This window comes from Malaya genurostris, chromosome 2 (assembly GCF_030247185.1).
Source record: "Malaya genurostris strain Urasoe2022 chromosome 2, Malgen_1.1, whole genome shotgun sequence".
Lineage (NCBI taxonomy): Eukaryota > Metazoa > Arthropoda > Insecta > Diptera > Culicidae > Malaya > Malaya genurostris.
The window spans coordinates 297,887,531-297,904,476 of NC_080571.1; the positions used below are offsets into that span (position 1 = coordinate 297,887,531).

The 16,946-nt window shown below is 35.3% G+C and overlaps 1 protein-coding gene across 2 annotated transcripts in view; it reads left to right on the top strand.

The window, feature by feature from the left end:
- The first annotated feature begins 230 nt into the window (after positions 1-230).
- The window catches only part of LOC131430699 (uncharacterized), a 133,708-nt gene continuing 116,992 nt past the window's right edge, over positions 231-16,946 (top strand). The window contains exons 1-2 of one of the 2 annotated variants that reach the window (XM_058595858.1): positions 231-996; positions 1,069-1,143. The gene's annotated coding sequence lies outside the window, so the exon portion shown is untranslated. Of the gene's footprint in view, positions 1,144-16,946 lie in introns of both variants that reach the window. The other variant, XM_058595857.1, reaches the window with a different exon arrangement.

Sequence of the window (16,946 nt, forward strand, 5' to 3'; positions counted from 1 at the left end):
GAATTTTATAGTATCACCTTCAATATGAATTACCTGCAACCACAGACAAACATGGAATCAGGTTAGCGCGGAAATTACCTATCACCAGCTGAGGTGAAAGGCATAAGTAAGGGAACTCTCTCGCTCTCATCTGTTCGTTGCTGAGGGCGAATGCATGCGTTATTTTTTATACTCTCCCGAACTCGCTGGTTGTTGTTTTTTTTTGCGCATGTTTTTCGTTGGTAGGTCTTTGGATTTCTGAGTGGTACGGTCACCGAGTTAGTTAAGGTTGAGAGCTCTTACAAATTGGGTGAGGTTTCGCGAGATACGACGTTGTGCGTCTTTGCAGGCGCTGCAAGTGGGTTCTTACGGGCTGTAATATCTTTAAGGACCACAGTAGAAGTTTCGGTGGTCGGTAGCCGTTATCATGTTCGATGCTGGAATGAAATAAGTGTAGGCAATATCATAAGTCAGGATATCACAGTGTATTTTATGGTCGTTTGTCACGGCACCATTGATGAGTGAAAGTGAGGTCGAATCAAAACAAACTAGATAAGCATGTCAAATTGGCGGTAATAAAATTGCGAGTATGTGATTTCTTCTGTGGAAAACGAATTAGAGGGTGATGAAGTGAGATTTTTAAAGCAGAGATCCATTTTTCAAGTGGGTGGAAAAAAGTGTTATTATTCTCAAAGTTAGGATATGGGATAAGTGTAAATCGTCGTCGAATGTCGGCTTCTATACATAACATCAGTGTGGATTGTGGATTCGCAATTTCAGTACTGTGCGCTTATATTGGGCATATAAAACATTGCGAGAACAAGTGTTTTGATATCAAGTAAATACCGTCTGGCGTGATATATTTAATACATCTACGAGAAGTAGAAATAGGCATACATCGAGGAATAATAATTGAAGGCGACGATGCTTATCGCTAGCAATTGTGCGTTCGGAATTCGGATCAATTGAAGAGAAAATAAAAATAAAAAAGTCAAATAAGTGCTTCTATTATCAGTGGTGAGGCGTCTCTGTTTAGTGTATTAGTAATTCTTTGTTGTGGAGATTTGAATTGTTTCACTTGGTATATAGGCGGAGATATTGAGTGCAAATTGGATTACACCTACCAGAGACAAGTGGATATTTTTTATGACGGAATTACCTTTGGTATGTACCACATCACAGTTGTAATTCATTTCGTTAACATGTATTCCAAATCGTGCCGAGAATGATTTTTTGTATATAACTGTATTTAGATGTGTTGACAACGTTCGTTGAGGTCACCAGTTTGGTAAGCTTTGGCGGTCGAAAGGTCGAATGAATCCCTTCAAGACAAATGTTTTTGCTTTGATGTCAGATTTTGTGTCATGCATGTTGATATTTTGTTGGTAATAATTACTCATCAGTGTTGGGAGATTTTCGAAACTTGAAAGTTCCATTAGAACAGACAGTGTTCCTGCCGTCCGTTGAGTGAAAAAAATCATAATAAATTGAATATTCCACTTGTTTATGATATAAAAAAACGTATACGTGCTAACAGAAGACATGAAACTAGGTGGGCAAAAAAAAAGCTGCAAAATTTTTGTCGTCCCAGTTGAACTCGAAAGTGGAACAAATCTTAATTCATACTCTGCTATTTTCGAAATCGAAATGATTTCGCTTCAGTGAACCACTGCAGCGATGCCATTCAAGCGTTATCCACTAAATTTTCAAATTAAACGGTAAATTGCGAATGGCTTTTTAATGTGGCCTCGGATTTTCAAAACGAACGATTGCAACGATTGACAAAAAGGAAAAAGTAAAGTCCTGGCATTACACCACATTCCTTTTGTGGAATTTGGCCTTTCTGTTTCAACAGATTTCGCAGCCGATTCATAGAGTACAGAATCATTGCGATTCACTGAGAATCCTTCTAGGTCGGGGATCGAACATATGACAACTGGCTTGTAAGACAAGCGTCCTATGCATTGAACCGCCAACCTGGTTACACAATGGTGCTGAATTGATATTGAAGCTTAACATGGAATTTAAATCTTAGAATGTTTTTCAAGCAAAAATTTAAAAAGAGCAATTTGTTTTAAGGGATTTCCTCCCTGATTCTGAGTTGTAGCTCTGATTTTATCAGTTATTTTCAATGCTACCTAAAAAACCTGTTTTAATCCACCTAGTGGTGTAATGATGCTATCAGTCATACTATCATAAATAATTCTGTGGTATTCTTTAAAATCCATCCATCCATCAATTTATCCATCTCCGAGAAAACTTAGTGCAAAAACACGTTACATACACACATACATACAGACATTTTGCGTACTCGACTAACTGAGTCGAATGGTATATGACACTCGGTCCTCCGGGCCTCGGTTCAAAAGTCGGTTTTCACAGTGATTGCATAACGTTTCTGTATGAGAAAGACAAAAACTCATAGTCAGTTTTTTCAAAGCTGCTTTTGCAAAGAGTGATTTGAATAGATCTGTATGTAAGACTACGATAAAATCATGAATTGTCAATCTATGCTCATAGCTTGCTGGGCAAGACCATAATTTTTTCACACAGTCTACCGTCTCCCGAGTAAAAAAAAACGTTTTGATCCGAAAACGCGAATGATCACAAGGGCTTTAAACAAGATAAATGTAGAAAAAATGTTGTTTGTTTATAACTTACTTTCTAACACTGAACACACATTTCGATGCAATTGTTTACGTTGTTTGACATCTTCTACTTGTAATTATAATAAGAAAACGGATAGAGCGTGATGGGATAGTCAATGCTTTTCACGCAGCCCACCTGGGTTCGATTCCCAACACTGCACATAGGGCCAGAAAGATTTTCTGGTCGAAAGAGGCAACTGACATTAAGGTTAAAACCTCTATAATCTGAACAACAAAAAATATAATTGATATGTTTTTAGTATACAAACTGTTTTTTTTTTTGTTTCAATTACAGAGGTTTTAAGGCCTTACGATCATTCGCCTCTTCGGACCAGAAAATTTTTCTGGCCCTATGTGCGGTATTGGGAATCGAACCCAGGTGGGCTACGTGAAAAGCATCGACTATCCCATCACGCTATACCCGACCCTACAGAGTTTTTTCACCGACATCAGCATGATTTTTACCGACTTTTACACAGCTAACCACCCCACAATATATTTATTGACGAACACTCAATAAAAACTTAAGTTTTTACGATCTATCATTTGTAAGCTGTACTGATCATTCACAAACATTATGCTGCTTGGCTAGCACTTGTTCTAGGTTGCATGCTGTCGAACGGTTAGTAGCGAAACAGATGGGAATTTGTTTTAAAAAGAATCAACAACTAAATCGTATACACACTATAATCACAGCGGATAGAATACCAATATGACGTGTTACGTTTTTGTTACGTTTCGGCTGATTTTTTACCGTTAAACGTTGCTAAATTTATGTATTTATTCATTTAAAGTTAATTCATCCGACAATATAAGGTCTGTATGAGGTCAAGCTATAAAATTGCGGAAAAAATACTTTTGTAATACTTTCTGCGCAATGAAACACTTAGCAAGCCATAACACTGACCAATTTATTTTCCTTTCTATCCCCCGCTGTAAATTAAAAGGCGAGATTTCAATATACTTTCTTTTACTTGTTACATACAGCTTCATCACAGTCACAGCAATCACAACGATAATATGCATGATCATACAGAGTTAGCACGTACTAGAAATTTAGTAAAAAAACCAAATTTGGGTCTGCCGCACGAACTAATTGTAATCCGCCAAAAATATGAAAATGTTTTCCTAATGTAATTTGCACTGTATGTCCCGGATATGCGGGTACTTTTCATATGGAACAGACAAGTTTTGGCATATTTCTCCCATTTTTCTTCACAAGCTTTGGATTGTGATTTAATAGTAATTGGCATTTTGTTGATTATAGACCAAAGAAATAATAGTTTCGTTAATATTGATTAAAAACGGTACTTCTAATTTGTTGTAATAAACCATAATATTTGGATCAATTTGGTCACGCATATCTTGCGCTAATCGACTATCTGCCCGTTAGCTAAACGAACCTGTATTCAAACTTCCGCTATGTTATGCCTCCGCCGGCCCCTTCAACATAAAATTAAGCACGAGGGGACATTTACTGCGCCTCGCTCAGACGCGATGTTATGCCAGTGTTGCTTTGATTTTTTTTATGTTCGCGTTTATCAATATCATTATAACGAAAAAAAAAGAAGAACGGAGTGCGAGTCAGGAAACTGTCTCTTCCCATATTATATCATGCTAAAAGAGTCCATCGCTGTTGGGGTTTCGTTCAGGTTTGCTGTTGACAGGTTTGGTTGTGTACACGCAGAAAAAAACGCATGATGCTTACTTCAATGTGTTTAAAATGCAATTTGTGAATACAATTGAATAGATCGAACATTATGAGGTGAAATTTTAAAAATAGGTCCTATGTTGTGACCCTTATCTGTAAGTCATTTCTTTATTTGTACGATATTCGTAAATTTGCGCGCAATTTGTTAAAAGAGGCTTATGGGCACCATTATATAATTCAAAATTAATGAAATCTTCTATCTGGGTGTATTGATTCTAAACTGGATAGGCTGCTTTTAACGGATACATTAATTGGCATCTGTAATTTAGCATATCACTTTTTGCCTCATTCCGGTGTCATGCTGGTATCAATATACATGGGAGTTTTACAAATAACCACATTAATGATCCAGATAAACTCGAATGATTCAGCAGCTTCAGTTTTGAAAAGATTAATGAGGAATTTGACCACTTACTCAAGACTTTTAAAACCAAATGATCAAATTGACTTCAATCGGCTTTCAATGACGCAGATCTACTAATTCAGCCATTTTGTTGTTTATTTAGAGGATTTTTGAATGATTGCGTACCTGTGAGGATACAGCTTTATTGTCAATTTCATTCTATTCCACTATCAACCCTTTGCGAGTTCGTTGTTATTCACATCCACATCCACACACTGCTCACGTGCAATGCCCTGTATACTCAAAAAACGGTGGTGAAGTCTTTTGGAAATAGAAGGCCAAGTTCCACTTTGGTATGTAGTACCCTGACGCGTAACAAAAACTTTGTACAACTTACTGTTTATATGTAACTCACCTGTACTGGACTAGCTTTCTTCAGACCGTGAAAATGGGATGAAAACATAGGTTGTGAACCCTTTCACGAATGTTTTTTTTTTAATTTTTGGTTAAAATTTCACTTTTTGATAAATATTCGAATATAATAATTTCAGTATAATAATTACAATGCAGAGAGGGTAAGAAAAATCCTGAGAGAAACTTATTTCGATTGACAAAAGATACTTACTTTTTATTGGAATGTTTGCTTTAGTGGATAGTGTCAAAATAATTTACGCAGAAGGAATTTTTGAAAGATCCAAAACTTGAACTATTTGCCAGATTTTTTTCTAGTGTCTGAATATAACTATAGAACTGTCAGAAAAACAACCATGCTTTCAAGCAGGGTAATGTTTGACAATGGAGTGAGTAACTACTCGACTGTCAAATTTTAACCAAAGAGGAAATAAATAAAATAAAGAATACTTTCAAAATAAGAAAAATGATCTATTTTAAATAAAGTGTTTCGAAAGGCAGCCTACCGTTTTCAGATATTCAGTTATTTGTTGAGAATGTACTTGAGGAAATTATTCACTGCTTTGTATGGGAGCGGATCATTGTGTGAACGCCATTTCGCTGAATGTCATTTCTCCAACAGCCGTTTTACCGAAAGCCATTAACCATTTCGTCGAATGGGTCGTATCCCAAAATATAATTTTTCAGTAAATATTGTGTGTACAGTGTCGATTTAATATAAGTCTACATCTTGCTCCAATATACCAGCACTCCTTCCAGAAATCACAACGGTCTATGTTTATTCATTTGCTCGGTTTACTTATTGTATGTCTTAGATAAATTCAAACGAGCGTCAGCAGCTGCAAAGTCAAAAGCCGTTTATGTACTCGCGGGAGGTAGTTCAAAGTTGGTTGCTGGGGGGTTGGGTTAATTCAAGGGGGTGGTGGTTCAAGGCAGATGGGGTTCAAAAAGTGGGGAAGTCGCAAAAATTTGGAAGAAAAGTGCGTCATTCACAATATTGACATTGTAAAACAAATTCTGAGAACGAAGTATGAATTGTGAAATTATTTACAGTTTTGTATAATAAACCCAAACCCTGACATAGGTTTCATCGTTCATCAGAAGACACCCTTCGAACTTGGTCAGCACCTGGTCATATAGTTTCCGAGCACGAATTTTGACCACACTATTCTGTTTTATGATCCGATTTGGCTGTTTGCTAGCTCGATACGACTTGATTCCTTCTCGAAGTCGAGTTCTCCTTACGGTACTATGGGCAGTACCGAATTTTCTGGCCAAATCACGGTCCGACAGATTAGGATTCCTCTTAATCGTCTTCAAAATCTTACCACGCAGTTTCCGTTCGACAGTTCCACTCCGACGATTGGCTTGAGGCTTGCGAATCATCGTCAATGTTTCCTTATACCGTTTGATAATGCGCCATACGGTATTTCTGGGCAATTTCAGCTGTTACTGGCACATTTTTTTCCTTCTTTCGGCTTCCATGTTGATTGTTTACAAAGTACAGTCGATTTGAATGTTAAATATCATTAGTGAGGCTGACAAAATTCCCGACAAGTGGGCGCCAAGAACTTCCAAATCCGTCCACCAGGAGCGCCACAATATGAGCAAAAGTTTGTTCCAATTCTAAATGAAGCAAGCTTTAACTTATAGTTTTACGCTTAAAAGTTGCCTACACTTAGGTTATTTCTAGGTCTGTGAAAACGCACGCTTTAGTAAATGCAGAGAAAAATAATATCGACTTTATATTCTGGAGAAGTAAAATAAAGAAAACCACGCTGAAAATTTTGAACAAATTTACGCTGAAATTTTTGAACATAAAATATCGCTTCTAAGGGGAAAACAAACTGCAATTTCATCTCTCCGACAGAACGGTTGATGTTGTTTACGGTGAAAGCTGAATATTATCTGGATCGGTTTTGTTTGTATTTATTTGCTTTACGTGTTACGTTACTCGAGTGTTCGGAACACTGAAATTTATTTTTTTTTTCGAAATCTTGTGACACTACCACACAATACAATGCACAGTTCTGCGGATGATTGAACCGAAGAGAAGGGAAACCGATGATTCATTGAATTCATTCATGGGTAGAAAGGGAAACGTGTCATCAATGCAAAGTACTCTAATTAATGATGCTTGTTTTGCTATAATGAAACAGCTGAATTTTGTTTGTGCTGTGTTTTGAAGTTTGGGTACCACGTCATACGTCACTGTTATCTCCATGTATAAAAAAGGTAGAAGATTGTATTTTTTTGCTAAATTTGTGCATGACTTGAATTCTAAATAGCGTAGTTTTTTTAATTTATGCATTTTACGAAGCCCCGCATTAACTAGTAAATCGATGATATTTTCTCTCCATCTTTTTCGAATAGATTATATATTTCATAACAAATATATACCTAAAAGTTTGCCATTTTTTTTTTGGCAGAGATGCGCGTCAGTACATAGTTTTTGTTTCTTGTTCAAACATTTTTTTTCATTCGAGAAATGAAACCTACACCATGATGTGTATTTTGATAGAACATTTAAAAACTTGCTAATACAATTCAATAAACCGCTGACAACAGGAAAAAAGAGAATGCAAAGAATGCTATTTTCGACCGCTGGTTATTTCTTGGTGTGGACTGCATATCTGATTGTGTCTCTTAAAGTGCTTAAAATCCATATTACACATTGTCGAACTGAGAGATTAAATAGGGATTTTAGATTCCAGTTATTAGTTCAGTGATATTTTTAAATGTTGCTGAATTAAAATATGCAAATGACATTCTTGAAAAATCATGCATAAAAATAGTATCAAGCTTGCAAGCAATTTCACTGGACATAACGAACGTAGGGCATTGATGGTTGGTTTATTTTATATTGGTTTATTTTTTTTTGCTTTTCTCATATAGAAAGGCTCGGAGGAGTGTAAGTGTGTGTATATATGTATGTATGTAACAAAGTGTTGATTTATTACTTTGTGTTAAAAAAGTGCTGCAGAATTCCAATAAATTCTTGTTAAAGCTTGCGGAAAACATGCTTTATCAGTCGCGAATTGTGAACGTTGGTTTAAGTGACTTGCAAGTTGGTATATCAGTGTGAAATACAAAGATTACACAAGTTAACCCAAAAATTGCAAGAATTTTTGAACGAAGACAATACACAAACTTTAAAAACGGAGCAGAAGTTAGACGTTAGTCAAATTGTATCAATTATTGCTCGAACAACGATCAGAATGATTTACAAGATATGAGAAAGTCGTTTTCAGCATAAGGAGGCCCTCGCTTACACACAGAAAGCGATAAAAAACATCATTTCTGAACTCAGATGGAAATTCGATCTCCCGACTTGGCCCCTTCTGACTATCAGCACTTTACTAGTTAAGAAGATATGGAAAAATGGCTTCACGGTTTGACCTTCAAAGATGAACAGTTCTTTCGACGTGGTATTCGCGAGTTGACCGAAAGATGAAAAAATGCATAGCTTTTGAAGGCAACTCTTTTGAATAAAGCATCTTAAACCTTTTACTTGCAATCAAAATGTTGTTCTATTAAGAAAATCTCGCATTATTATCAACTGGTACACCTATTATGGTTTTGTTTTTATACGAAGGCCAAAATAAATGCTCACAATTTCGAAACGCCGTTCATAAAATACATGTAAATACGGGATTTTTTCAACTTTATTGTTGGGCCATTAACTGAAAAATTATTTCTATGAATAAGATTACCGTCAGGTTTGATTCCCAACCTCGCGCATAGAAATTCACTATGATCGAAACAGAATGAATATAATTAATACCAAAATACTACCTGCCTTACCACTATATAGGTGTTTTACGACGTTTCGTTTTCGGAGACGTATTTTACAGAGCCGTTTGCCTTACTGATCGATATCGTAGCCAAAGCGTATGAGTTAAGGTCAAGGAAAAATATTTTACACTTCGTATCTTCAACGTCCATCAAATTCGACAACCGGCAAATATTTTTATAATTTAACTGAACCAAAAAAAAAGTTTACACATGTAATAAAAACCAGTTTATTATTATTTTACCTTTCAAATGAGCCCGCAAATTTATCTCGACGCCAGCATTGAAAATGCCATAAACATTAATCGAAACTTCGAAGCCACCCATCGTGGTTACAACGACCTTCCATAAATTACGATGATTTGTAGCTTACCGAGACACCGTATCAATGCACTAAATTGTCAGCACCACAGATGATGCAGGTGTCATGGTTTGAAGACTACATTTCAATTCAAGAAGATATCGTACATTAGCATGCTCGTGCCTAGCGTTAGAAAGAAAAATGGCTAATCACACCACGGCGACTACTCTATTAGATACAACAGAGTGCTTTCGCAATGAATAGCAAGTAATTTATACGTGCTGTCAAGTACGCAGAAGTAGCACAAGGAGTGATGCTAGTGATCTATTTAATATGTATGAGTGATTTCTTCCAGAACCACGAATATTTTATGTAGATTAGATTCGTTTCCAGAAGAAAAAGGATATTCCCGCGATGAATATAGCACCGGCAAAAACAAAAAAATCGTTTATCCCATGCGAATCCTGTGGTTTGCTCGACAAACGGCTTGATCAAATAAACTCGAGGGCGAACGAAATGAAAACAAAATAAGCTCATAATATCGACCAAAGACAAAAACAAAATTTCTCAAAAATCGTTGTTAATTTTAAATGTGCTACACTCTTATCAGCCAAAGTACATCTCCCCAATTTTAGGTAACGAATGATGACCTCAAAATTTGAGTAAATGTAAGTTTGCTGAAAGTGTTATGCGTGACAAAATTAACAAATATTAAAGCACGCTACCCATTTTTACCGATCAACTCATAGTTTGAGTAGATAACGATCTAATTTTGGGTAAAGACTGTCCCAGAAAGTATGGACGCACTTTGATTTCGCTGTAAATAATTCACAAGTGTTAGATATTCAAATTTTATTCGATATACTGATAATATTAGACTACAACAACATAATATTATTCTCAACATTTGCTACTTAGCTATTATAGACTAGCTGGTGCACCTTCTTGCGAACGTTCCTCATTAAATTCCGTACAGACTTCTTGGCGACAAGTTTTGACACTTTTTCACAATCTTTTTCGAACTGTTGAATGGTTTCGGCTGCCGAGACATGTTTCCTAAGATGTGCCTTCGTTAATGCCCAAAATTCTTCAATTGGTCGAAGTTGTGGGCAATTTGGTGGATTCATGTCTTTTGGGACGAAAGTGACATTTTTGGTAGTATACAATTCTACCGTTGATTTCGAGTAATGGCAAGAAGCAAGATCTGGCCAGAAGACAACAGGATCCTTGTGGCTTCGAATCATGGGTAGAAGTCGTTTTTGTAAACATTCCTTGATGTATATTTCGCTGTTCATTGGATCAGTGGTGATGAAGGGTTTCGAAATCTTACCGCAACTACAAATTGCTTGCCAGACCATGGCTTTCTTACCAAATTTTTCGACTTCAATCGATGTTTTGGACTGGTTTAACACTTGCCCTTCTCGCACCGTATAATATTGTGGTCCCGGCAAGGATTTGTAATCGAGTTTCACGTAGGTTTCGTCGTCCATGATTATGCAGTTCAAATTTCCAGCAAGAATCGTATTGTACAACCCTCGGCCTGATCAATGCTTCTAGTTTCGGACCGTTTTGGTTGTTTCTGCTTCTTATAGGTTCGCAGATGCAAACGTTCTTTAGCACGAAGAACGTTTGACTTCAAAGTGTCCACTTTTTTTGCCACATCCCGAACTGAAACCTGCTTCTTTTGCTCGAACGCCTTCAGTATACGTTTATCCAACTGAGGGTTAGCAGGACCTTTTTTTCGACCCGTTTTCGGTTTATCCTCAAAGGTGTTATCCTCGCCGAACTTCCTGATTGCATTTCGCACGGCTTTTTCCCTTACTCCTTCCATTTTCGTTATCTTTCTCAGTGACAGTCCGCGTTCTGTGCACCATTTGTACACAATTTTTCGACGTTATTCTGCTGAAAGTCCACGCATTTCGAAACAAACTATTGAAAACGAATAAACAACTGCACAAGTGGTTAGAGAAGAGTGTAAACAACAGGACGTAGCCATAAAAATTGACAGATTCTGAACCATTGCGAAATGGCAGCGGTTTGTGGTTGCGTCCATACTTTCTGGGACAGTCTTTAGCTTATAGAAGAGCTCGACAATGAGTGATTTCTACTCAAAAAATAGGTAGAAATTATTTTCTGTATAGGAAAAACTTTATGAAATGAAAAAAATTTTTAAGAAATACCAAAATTTCGAAAATTATTGATAAATTTTCTTGTTTATTTCATTCTATTAATGTTTAGATATATAATGTTTAATGGTTTTGGTAGACCCGATAGAAATTGAAAGATAAAAACAAATTTTTCCGATGGTCTCATAGCAAAGCTACCGAATAATGTTTTAAGTTTATTGATATTTTTCTGCCAACGATAACTACCAAACTTGTATTGCAGAAATATCCTACGAGAAGATATTGTTACTGATAAGTAGGGATGTCAAGTGCAAAAAATAAAACCTGACCTTTCCGAAAAAATCTGGCAAAATCTTGCATCACCTATGTTAACAAAAAAAAGCTCTATTTGTTTCTTTTCGTCTCGTCTTCGGTTCGTCAGTAAATTGAGATCTGATGCCCTTCACAGACGTATAGTTTAACTCTACTTGTGGAGTTGGTGGGTCAAATCAGTGTTTATGATATGAAGACCGTTACATTTGATTATTTTATGTAAAATTATATTTATATTTATCATATTCCAACTCTACTGATTTACGAATTTTTAGCAACACAGCCTTTCTATTAAAGGATCGTGAATCATAGTCATGATATATTAATTATTTATTTCAATAGAGCAATTCCAGAAATGCTTAGCAGATCATCAGACTCGACCTTCTCCGATTTGGATGAAACTTTGCACATGGCTTCAGTATGGCAAACCATTAGTTTTGAACCGATGGAGACGTCAATCCGACTCACGACTGATTTTTAAAAAGGGCGTATGTATTTTTGAATATCACGAAAATTGTCTTTTTCAAATCGTTGTAGCTCGGAAACCGTTCATTGTACAAAAATGGCGTTCAGGAAGTAGTTGTTGGGCACTCTAAAAAAAATATACACTGAAAAAAAGTTTTGATTTTTTTTCTCAATAATTTCAAAATGAACCAAAAAAATTAAATTAAAAAAAATCAGGGTTTCGGTTTTTTTGATAAGTCTTATTTTAAAGCTCTTATTAAAATCTACAGATTGATGGCTATTCGATCCGTGCCTTTTGAAAAATGAAGAAGTTACAGCTAAACCAATTTACAGATATATTCGAAATTTTAAGTTCTCGTTGAAAGATAATCATTTAAACAGTAGAATATTATTCTCCAGGTTAAAGGCAATAAATTTGTTCATGATATCCTTTCTTCTAAAAGCAGCTGTTCTTGAGATACTTGGATATTTAATTATAGCACCATTTTTTATATTTCCATAAATTGTTTATTTGCTTGTTATATCTACAATTATAACATGTACATGAACAATTCTTAATTATATTTAAGGTTTTATTTATGTCTGACGGATATCCAAGTATCTCGCAGAACAAAAACAGAACAAAATTTGCAAGTCTCTGTAAATTTAAATCAATGTATAACATTGATGCTGAGTGGCATTTTTTGCAACTTATCATGGTAAAGAACCATGTGATGCACTCGGGGGTAATTTAAAGCGAATGGCACGACGTGAAAGCTTGGCTAAAGTACATGAAAACCCAATCACAACTGCAAAACAATTATATGAATGGGTAGAGCAGAGACGTCGAGATGCATTCACGGCCATGTCTTTTTGTTACGTTTCACAAGAAGAATATGAACGGGGTGTGACCGAGTGGAGTAATGTTTATAAGGATACCAAAATGATTCCAGGCACACAGAAATACCATTCTTTCGTTCCGATTTCAGAAACTACAATCGTCACAAGACTGTATTCGAATGACGATGCACTTAGTACTCATACAATTTTGAAAAAATTAAAACCTTAAATATAATTAGGAATTATTCATGTACATGTAATAATTGTAGATATAGCAAGCAAATAAACAATTCATGGAAATATAAAAAATGGTGTTATAATTAAATATCCAAGTATCTCAAGAACAGCTACTTTTAGAAAAAAAAAAGTTATCATGAACAAGTCTATTGCTTTTAACCTGTAGAATAATATTCTACTGTTTAAATGATTATCTTTCAACGAGAACTCTAAATTTCAAATATATCTGTAAATTGTTTTAGCTGTAACGTCTTCATTCTTCAAAAGGCACGGATGGGATAGCCATCGATCTGTAGATTTTAATAAGAGCTTTAAAATAAGACTTATCAAAAAATCGAAACCCTGATTTTTTTAACTTAATTTTTTTTGGTTCATTTTGAAATTATTGAGAAAAAAAATCAAATTTTTTTTCAGTGTATATTTTTTTAGAGTGCCCAATCGACTCCCTACAACTTCTTCCAGGAAGCCATTTTTGTACGATGAACTGTTTCCGAATTACAACGAATCCCGTAAACTGTTTAGCTGTAATTTCTTCATTTTTGAAAAGGCACGGATGGGATAGCCATCAATCTGTAGGCTTTAATAACAGCTTTAAAATAAATATTATCAAAAAATAAAAACCATGCTCTTTTTACCTTTTTATATATATATACAAAAAATAGGTATAGAATTCGTTCAAACTTTAGAAAATTTTTCCGAGGCCCGGAGGGCCGAATGACATATACCAATCGATTCAGCTCGACGAAGTGAGCAAATGTCCGTGTGTGTGTGTGTATGTGTGTGTGTCTGTATGTGTGTTGTCAACTAAGAGGTCGAGATCTCAGAGATGGCTGGACCGATTTTGATCAAATGAAAGGTCTCCCCGTCACCCAAAATGCTATTGAATGGTTCTGAGATCGGATGTTTACTTTTTGAGTTATACGAAGTTTTATGGCAAAATTTTCAGTTTTTTGACAGTATCTGTCACAATTGACCTTGAAAACAGAATATGTTTTCAGACTTAGATTCCGCACGGTAATAGCTATCCAACAAGCCATAGATTGTTAAAATCCGTCCATTTTTAACGGATATATCGAAATTTTTGTGTAAACGACTTTTCCCCCTATTCCAGCAGTAGGAGTTTTGAGCGCTGTATGACAAAGAAATGCTTGGGAGCAACGGAAAACACGGTATACTGTTACATACAATTGTTTCTAAGTACCAAAAGGATTGTGTACAGCATCCTTTTTCATGACATTTAGCCTCGGACCGATTTTAGCACGGTTCGTTTTTGGTAACATAATCGTTCGAATATGACATATATAAACCAGATTTTATATTGTTTTAAATTACTTACAGCAATGAATGCTGGAAGAACATAACATCCATATACCATTCGAATCAGTTCGTCGAGATCAGCAAATGCGTGTGTGACAAATAATTCCTCTCAATTTTCACGGAAAATTTCTTTTCTACAAATTCAGATTCATACGAAAAGTCGTATCCCAAACAAAGTTCCTGAATTTTGTTTGGTTCCGACCTCTGGTTCCGGAACTACAGGATGATATGTGAAACGAAATCAAAATTATGTAACTCATTCTTCTCGTAGATGGCTGAACCGATCTAAGATTCAAATGAAATCTAAGAATCATCTAAGATTTGAATGAAAAGTTTCAAGATTCTATAAAACATCTTGCTCTTCAGTCAGATCCAACTTCCGGTTTCGGGGATACAGGCTGATTGGTATAAAAATGTCTATTCCACATAAATTAATCAGGTTTATCGGGTTAGCAGATTTGGATAGTCGATAAAAAAATAACTTTTTCAGTTTTAGTGGTATTCAGTTGTCGATTCAGAAGGCACCTAAAAATTTAGTTCGTGCTATGATTTCTCAAAGATGTCTTAACTGATTTTCAAATATTTTGAAACAAATGTAAACTATACAGCTACTCAGGTGAATTTATCTGACTTCGGCCATACCGATTTTACAATTCCGGTTCCAGTATAAAATCGTTTCTCAAAGCTCAATCGTTTTCTCAAAAAAAGCCTAATCAAATTTCAGAAACAAAAATTCAAATTAAAATAAACTTATATAGAAAATTAATTAATTTTATACATACATCCAAAAATAATTAATTTTATCCAATTACGACTTCCGGTTCTCGAATTACATGATGATGAATTTTTAAAATTCAAACCGATATAGAAGATGACAATCCCGAAATGCTTCAAAGTTGGACTCAAAACTGTTAGAATTTATTTGTCATATGGCCATACGAATCGGTTTGGGTTATGCTGGTTCCTGAATACCGGCTCTGGAAGTACCTTAAATTACCGTAAACTCCAAAGTGGAACTTACATATCATGGCATTTTTAATCGACTATCACACTTTTAGATTCTAATTCGATCCGATTTGCAGTTTCGACAGAGTAATGAGTGAATAAAATCTCAAATTGTCGCTTAAAACTACGGTCATTAAAATAATGTCATGAAAACTTAAACACCGAAGAATATTCATGCAAAAAACACATGCGAATTGATAAAAAAAAGGTATCATCTCACTGCTAGGTGGATTAAACACGTTTTTTATTTAACTTTTTCGGATTATTTTGTAATTATTGAGAAAAAAATCAAATTTTTTTTTCAGTGTATATTTTTTTAGAGTGTCCAATCGATTCCCTACAACTTCTTCCTGTACGCCATTTTTGTACAATTAACGGTTTCCTAATTACAACGATTTGAAAAAGGGATTTTTTGTGAAATGCAAAAATACATACGGCCTTTTTAAAAATCAGTCGTGAGTCGGATTGACCTCTCCATCGGTTCAAAACTTATGGTTTGCCGTAATAAAACCATGTGCAAAGTTTCATCCAAATCGGAGAAGGTCGATTCTGGTTTTGTCACAATTTCGTCTACTTATTCCTGGAATTGCTCAATATTTTTCATTGGGCCTATTTCAAGTAATTTGAAAGAAGGAAAAATATTTTTTTTATCTTTAATGAAAATGTATGTGCACCTTGCATAAATTTGGGGGTAAAAAAATTCCTCCCTTTCAAATTTCCATAATCTGTACGGCTAGCAAGCCGAAACTAGTTTCGTCCAAGACAAGTTAGTTAAGACATGACACTACGGTGTAATAGCAAAAAGTGTTTTGCAAATAGCATTAACTTTGTGTCTGTCTAGCGGGATATTTCAAGATTTCTCGTGAAGTAAATTACAGCAACAAATGTGGAATTCAATTCTCGAAAGCTATTGTTTCGTTGGCATTCTAATTTTTATTTTTTTTTTTTTTCATAAATACGTTTATTTCATAGGCAATATACATAAGTTTTTCTTCGCCGTGGCATCCACAATACATAGTAGTTTAAACCTAATACATTTCGAATATCATATTAGTATGTTGGTACTCATTAGTTAATCTAAACACTGTTTTTATCAAGCGAGTTGCTATTTTAAATTACATTAAATAAAATACATTTATTTTGTACATGATCTTATAACTATTTCAGGATTGTTTGTATCAGTTCACCACTTATATTCAATATCCTATAGTTGGCTATTGGTTGAACTCATGGAAGAGAAAACAGTCTAACATAAAATAAAATTTAAATTGGAACTCCAATGGATTTAATGAAATGATAAAGAAGTTTCATGTATGGAAGGTCACGACAAGCAAGAATGTCGCGAACTGGGACATTGGATAGTCTACCTTGGGTACGCAAGGAATTTATTAGTTGAGATCTGACATCACGAAACTCCACGCATGTCCAAACAACATGGTCAATATCGCGGTAACCTTCGCCGCAAGCACAATGATTAGTC